The sequence below is a fragment of the Engraulis encrasicolus genome, unplaced genomic scaffold (genome assembly GCF_034702125.1).
Source record: "Engraulis encrasicolus isolate BLACKSEA-1 unplaced genomic scaffold, IST_EnEncr_1.0 scaffold_30_np1212, whole genome shotgun sequence".
In the NCBI taxonomy this organism is placed as follows: Eukaryota; Metazoa; Chordata; class Actinopteri; order Clupeiformes; family Engraulidae; genus Engraulis; species Engraulis encrasicolus.
The window spans coordinates 1,616,198-1,623,697 of NW_026945599.1; positions in this window are offsets into that span (position 1 = coordinate 1,616,198).

A 7,500-nucleotide genomic window follows, 5' to 3' on the forward strand; every position below is an offset into this window, starting at 1 on the left:
ACACTCCTTTGGATTTTTTTTCTTCTTTAAGTTATTTTTTCTTCTTTTTATTCATTCATTCAATGGCAATGACGTTTCGACCTCTCTGTCTTCCTCAGGCATAAATTTGTTCAGCACCAGGGATTGTGCACAAGTAACTCGCTACATTACATTACATTACATTACATTGCATTTGGCAGACGATTTATAACCAAAGCGACTTTCAAAAGAGGACATAATCAAGCCAACATAACAAGCAAATACAAAGTGCACAGGAAATATACAGAACAACAAGTGCAGTTGCAAAGAGGGGTTCGTTTTTTGTTTTGTTTTTAATTAATAAAGAGTACACACACAGCACACACACAAACACAAACACATACACACACACACACACTCAAACTAAACTAAACTAAACTAAACTAAACTAAACTAAACTAAACTAAACTAAACTAAACTAAACTAAACTAAACTAAACAACATGTCAAGAGTCTGCCCTGGGGCTAGGCCAGCTGAAGCATTTGTTTAGTAGCTCCTCTCGAAAGAGGAAGGTCTTTACTTGTTTCTTGAAGGCTGCAAGAGATGGGCTTAGTCTTGCTGCCTCTGGGAGACCGTTCCACCACTTGGGTACAACCAGGGCTCTAAATTAACTTTTTCCACCACCAGCCAATTTGGCTAGTAGACATTTTTTCTTACTAGCCAAATGGAAGGTCAACTAGCCATTTTTTTCTCACCAAAATAAACCATGCGTTAATTATGTTGCTTTTAATTATTTTATTAAACTAGGCTATGTCCTCAACACAGATAAACAATATAAATATTATACTCAATATTATTTTTCATTCCATTTCCATATACTGCACAGACAGCCAAACACTAGCCTATTACCTCACACACCATCACCCAAACCTCATACAGTATAGGCCTACAACTCACACAAACACAGCATGCCTTCAACACTAATGTCATACACATACCAGACTTTCAACAATTGTATTTGTATTACCTGCATTTCATTATTTTTCATTCCATTTCCATATACTGCACAGACAGCCAAACACTAGCCTATTACCTCACACACCATCACCCAAACCTCATACAGTATAGGCCTACAACTCACACAAACACAGCATGCCTTCAACACTAATGTCACACACATAGCCTACCAGACTTTCAACATACACTATAAACACACACACAACCAAACACTGCAAAACCACATATCCCCTACACAGCATCACTTCACACACAGTGGGCCAAATACCATGGACAATGCACAGAAGACAGGTGAAGGGGAAAAGAGATGAAGGGAGGAGAAGGAGACGGAGAGGAGGACAGGAGACACCCCCGCGTGCGCGCACACACACACACACCTACACAGTGCGTGAATGATGTCTGCATTGTGTGTTTATGCTGCTGCTGCGTGACACCTTCAAGTTCCTCCAGGTCAAATTAATATTAGCTTTACTTACGATGCGCTTGGAATGACAATTACCGTTACGCTATGTCAACTAGATATCCAATAACACCACGGACACCATGCTTACTTTGTTACTTTCTTCGCTAGTTTTTGTTATCTTTTTTTTCACTTACTCGTATATCCATGTCAAACTCGTGCAGGGTCTTTGCGATGGCGTGGGCGTTATTAGGAAACGACAACTCCATCGTTTGTAGTTGCGAGGACCTCGCAAATATCAGACGGCTTCTGACGGCAACGACACTGTTTTGACAATCAGCTGTCCTGTCCCTCCACTCCTCACGCCGTTTTCGCTCCACCAATTCTCTATTTCACCGTCACAACAGTTACTCTGCTATTACTTGCATTCATCGACACATAACCGTGCTTTAACCACTGCCACATTATTTTTCATCTGACCAAAACCTTCAAAACCAAAGTAATCCGCGCTAGTCCGCTCATTGAACATATTTTATCAACACTAGTTCCAGCGCGCGGGAATCAAACACGCAGCCAATGGATGTGAGGCTGCCTTATTGTGATTAACGGTCAGCCAATGGGTGTGGGCTACATCATGACGGTAGAACTAATGTTCATGGGTAATGTAGGCGACGTTTTAACGTTCATCAGACGGCAGCTACAGATCTGTGCGGGCAGCTGTTAAACGTTCAGTCGGGCGCGCGCTACCGGCCAATTTGGCTAGTGGATGATTTTTTCTACCAGCCAAAATGATTTTTCACCCGCATTTGGCGTGTTGGCGTGCGTTAATTTAGAGCCCTGGGTACAACTACGGAGAACAGTCTTGACTGGGAGTACCTAGAGCGACTGGATGGTAGAGCCAGGGGCGGTTCCAGACATTTCTTCTTGGGGTGGCAAAGGGGTGGCGAAATGTATTTCAGGGGCGCATGCTCCTACACTAAGGGAAAATTATAAACACTATATAATCGACACACACACACTTGTGTGATACAGTGAGTCCCTTAAAGTGAAACCCTGCAACCTATAGTTCTATGTCTGAAATGATGTCCAGCATTAAGGCTATTGGTCACAATCAGGGCTCTTAATTGGGGTGGCAAATCCTATTTCTGGGAGGGGAAATGCCACCCCCTGCCACCCCTTAGAACCGCCCCTGGGTAGAGCCAGGCGGCTTGTGCTACAACAGAATTAATGTCATGGCATGTAATCAGCTGAAATGGGACTCGCATATCGCCATATAATATCCTGCTGAGTTAACATATCAGCCTTCTGTTACACAGAGGAATAAACAGAAACATGATTAAGGCCATCAGAATATCATTTCAGACGTCGCAGGATAATCGAATAATCACAACATAATAACTACACTAATATACAATGATATTTCATATGATGAAAGGGAATTGATGGAGTTGATGCGTTTTTTATGGCAATTTTATACACATTAATATTACATTAATATCGTGTAATTACACATGGGGACTAGTGTGTGAAGTGGAGACTCCAACAATGCTTTAGGGTAATAATATTGTCTACAGAGATTTCTCTTTACTCGGAAAAAAAGTCTTTATTGCCATAAAACAAAGAATAGACCCAATACACGACTGTTTAGAACAACTAGGACCAAGCAGTGGGTTAAACTCACTGAAGAAAAAAATGCATAAGAGTAGAGCATCATTTATTGATCCTAGGGGGGAATTATATAGGAAGAACACACTATACTGTAAATAAGATATATAAGAATATATAGATATATTTAAAATGTATAAGATGTATACGACATATAAGAATATATAGATATATTTAAAATATATAAGATGTATACGACATATAAGAATATATAGATATATTTAAAATAGCTACAGGATGTACAGCACTTTTGCATACATGACACCAGCCCAAACAGGCTACACTGGGGGAGAAATAGGGCCCAGGCACTTCTGGCTTAAAGGGGGCCCTCATGGGGGAGAAATAGGGCCCGGGCACTTCTGGCTTAAAGGGGCCCCTCATGGGGGAGAAATAGGGCCCGGGCACTTCTGGCTTAAAAGGGCCTCTCATGGGGGAGAAATAGAGCCCGGGCACTTCTGGCTTAAAGGGGCCCCTCATGGGGGAGAAATAGGGCCCGGGCACTTCTGGCTTAAAAGGGCCTCTCATTGGGGGAGAAATAGGGCCCGGGCACTTTTGGCTTAAATGGGCCCCTCATGGGGGAGAAATAGGGCCCGGGCACTTTTGGCTTAAATGGGCCCCTCATGGGGGAGAAATAGGGCCCGGGCACTTTTGGCTTAAAGGGGCCCCCTCATGGGGGAGAAATAGGGACCGGGCACTTTTGGCTTAACCCTTTGAGGAGTACCATCACAAATATGTGATTAGAATTTTGCCAACATTTTGAGTTCTCATTATGATGTCATAAGGACTTTTCAAGATTTTTAACACAGACTTTTATGGGAGCTGTAGAGTGTTCGAGTACAATTCTAGAAGAACTGGAGGAAATTCCTTACAGGGGGCCCTCATTATGAACTCACTGGTGGGCCCCGAACCCTCAGTGGCCCCTATTTTCAGAAATATTAAAAAAACCCAGAAAAAAGACAATAGAGGCCCACGAGGGTGAGGGGCCCTAGGGGAAATGCCCACTATGCAGGTGGCCAGTCCAGCTCTGAGTCCAACTGCATGACTCATTTAACGGAAGTAATAGCAGTGATGGGATGACTCACATAAAGATGTTTATCCTTCGATCTGTTAAATTATTTTGAGGATGCATGATCAAGCAGGCCAAGCCCACGTGCCATAAAATATTGAATTTTAATTTCAGCTACTTAGCAGCAGTGACTTCAGCTCTCCCTGTGTGTTTTCAGTGACTCAGAAGTGCTTTCCTTTCCTTTCCTTTTTTTGGCTGCAACTCCGGTGAACATCATCGTAAGTAATTCTGAATTGTTAGCTGCCCTGAAGCGATGAATTGATAAGGCAATTAAGTCATGCATTCTTAATGATAAGCTTATTTAAACACCGCAAGCTTGCTTTGGACCAAAGCACAAACTAAATGTGCACCAAGGAGGAGTAGTCTGCCAATGGAAGAGGGGGATAAGGCCTAATCTCAATTCACCCCTTGGCCCTACCCCTTACCCCTCCCCCTCCATTTTGTGTAGGGGTAGTGGTATCCCAATAGTCGTTAAGGCAGATTGGTAGGGGTAAGGGGGAGGGCTTTTTAACCCTCAAAAAGGAGGGTTTCGGACAGGCATACTCTGTTTTGAGGGGTAAGGCGTAGGGGTAAGGGATAGGGGTAGGGGTAGAAATATACTCATGGGAAAGGCCCTAAGGCTATCTGGTTTGTTTGTTAAGTTGCAAAGTGTAACAGATATGTCAGAAAATGACAGGGCGCTTTGAAAGACGTGCACCTCAGGATCTCCCTGTGTTTCTCTCCTTTGCTTTCTACTGTACACTGCTAAGCACATCAGGTCCTACTACACCCTGTACACATTTAGGCAGATAAATGTGAATGTGCATTCTACTGGTGACAATAGTTATCAAGGCTGGATTAATCCACAGGCTAGATATGGCTGCAGCCTACGGGCCCCCACCTGCCATGGGCCCCCACAGGCTAGATATGTCTGCAGCCTAGGCCCCCCACCTGCCAGGGGCCCCCACAGGCTAGATATGGCTGCAGCCCAGGGGCCCCCACCTGTTAGGGGTCCATGATTGGCCAAAAGTGAAAAATTGCTGATTTGTGACAACGTACAATATTGAAAAATTAATCTATGGTGTTCAGTACAGTTGGTAGACATGCTACCTTAATTCCTAACTTGTAATTATGACACTGTCTATGTGAATTTGTCACGAAATTTGTCCTCCCTCCAGGGGGGCCCATAGACTCCTGTAGCCTAGGGGCCCCAGGCCATCTTAATCCAGACCTGATAGTTATATTCAATATCTCGCACAAGCACAATTTAAAGGCCATTTTCACAAGCCGTTTGCAATCGGGATGTGAAATGGGAAGATGTCCCACAAAAGTTCTCTGCTCAGGCAGACAGGAGGGAAAATGTATTCTCTGCTCAGGCAGACAGGAAGGAAAATGTATCGTTTTCTCCACGGAGGTGGTGCGCCAGTGATGCGTGAGTTGAGAAGTGCACGTGGAGGATGTTTAGATAATGGAATGTTCCCATATACTATTTTCTGACCATGCTCTCTATGTCAAAGTGAACCAGAAGATGCTATAGGCTACTGTATACTACAGGCTGTTGTATGTTGCGTTGTTTATCTGTGGTTATAAGAGACAATAAAACATAAAGACTGCAGTCTGAAATAGCCAATTTTGACACAGAGCACGACATAATGAGTTGTGAGATCTGGCTTTGAAGTAAGATATTATTGTCATTTGTATATACGTATACATACCGTATATTATTCAAACAGATACATGTATATTTGTCACACCGCAGTACATGTATATTTGTCAAGCCCCATCATGTTTTATTAATACATTTTGAGAAGGAGATGCCAAATTGATCATTTTGCCCTCACTATAACATAGGCTACTCTGATGTATTCCTGTTTATGACCACAAGAAAATCCTGTTAGAATGCTTTTTATGAATTTACTGTTCATTCATTTTGGAGTTGAAGTATGTGAAGTATGCAGGTGCTGTCTCCTCATGGCGTGATGTTGTGCTGCATCTGAAATGGTGTCAGATTCTCTCACAAACTAGTTCTGCTCCCTAGCTGCTCATACGTCTCAATAAATAATGCAATTATTCTCCCTTATTTATTAAATTATTCTCCCTTATATATTAAATTATTCTGCCTTATTTATTTATCCCCACTTATTTATTTCATTAAACAGCATTTCTTGGCTGCACTCACAGCATGCAGACACTTCAGACACTTAAGACACTGCATTCAGTTTCTGTGTCCCTCTGCACCTTTCCTTTCCTTGCTTTTTTTGTTTGCCCTCCAAATAACTCTCTCTCTCTCACTCTCTCTCTCTCTCTCTCTCTCCCTCTCTCTCTCTCTCTCTCTCTCTCTCTCTCTCTCCCTCTCTCTTGTCCCTCCCTTGTCCCTCACCCTCCTCATCTCTCTCTCTCTCTCTTGTCCCTCTCCCTCCTCATCTCTCTCTCTCTCTCTCCCATTCCTCTCTCTCCCTCCCCCATCCCCCCTCTCTCTCTCTCTCTCTCTCTCTCTCCCTCCTCATCTCTCTCTCTCTCTCTCCCTCCTCATCTCTCTCTCTCTTTCGCTCTCTCTCTCATCCCTCTCTCTCCTCATCTCTCTCTCTCTCTCTCTCTCGCTCTCTCTCTCTCTCTCTCTCTCTCTCTCTCTCTCTCTCTCTCTCTCTCTCTCTTTCGCTCTCTCTCTCTCTCATCCCTCTCTCTCCTCATCTCTTTATGTGCTTGTGGTTTGGCTGTGTGCAGGGCTCCAGTTGCTGCTGTGCTGCATATTGCAATATGCTGAATATACTTCCGTGTGTTACCGTATACCCGTATACTTCTGCCGCTACTGTGCCTCGTTTCATTGCGCCTCTCCAAAGCACTTTTGACTTCTCTGTTTTCCCTGGCGGGCGGGCGGGTGGCGTAGTCAGCGCTGGCTCGGGTTACGGGGGGGGTTCTATCCTGTCCTTTTTAAGAGCCTTGTTTTGGCACACAGACTCCTCATTACATCCTGCTGTCTGAGACGCCAGCGGACGGATTCTCTCTCTATCTATCTCTCCCTCTCCCCCCTCTCTCTCCCTCTCTCTCTCTCTCTATATCTCTCTCTCTATATATATATATATATACACGGTTTCTCTCTATATCTCTCTCTCACTCCCTCTCTCTCTCTCCTCCCTTTCTCTCTCTCCTGCATATATCTGTATATTTGTCTCTTTACTCTCTGTCTCACTCACGCTCACTGCCAAAATCTCTCTCTCTCCCTTTCTCCATCTCTCTCTCTTTCTCTCCCTCTCTCTCTCTCTCTCCCCTGTCTCTTTCTCTCTCCCTCTATCTCTTTTCCTCCCTCTCTCTCTCTCTCTCTCTATCTATCTCTCTCTCTCTCTCTTTCTCTCTCTCTCTCTCTCTCTCTCTCCCTCTTTGCGTATTTGCCTCTGTACTCTGTCTCAGTCGTGCT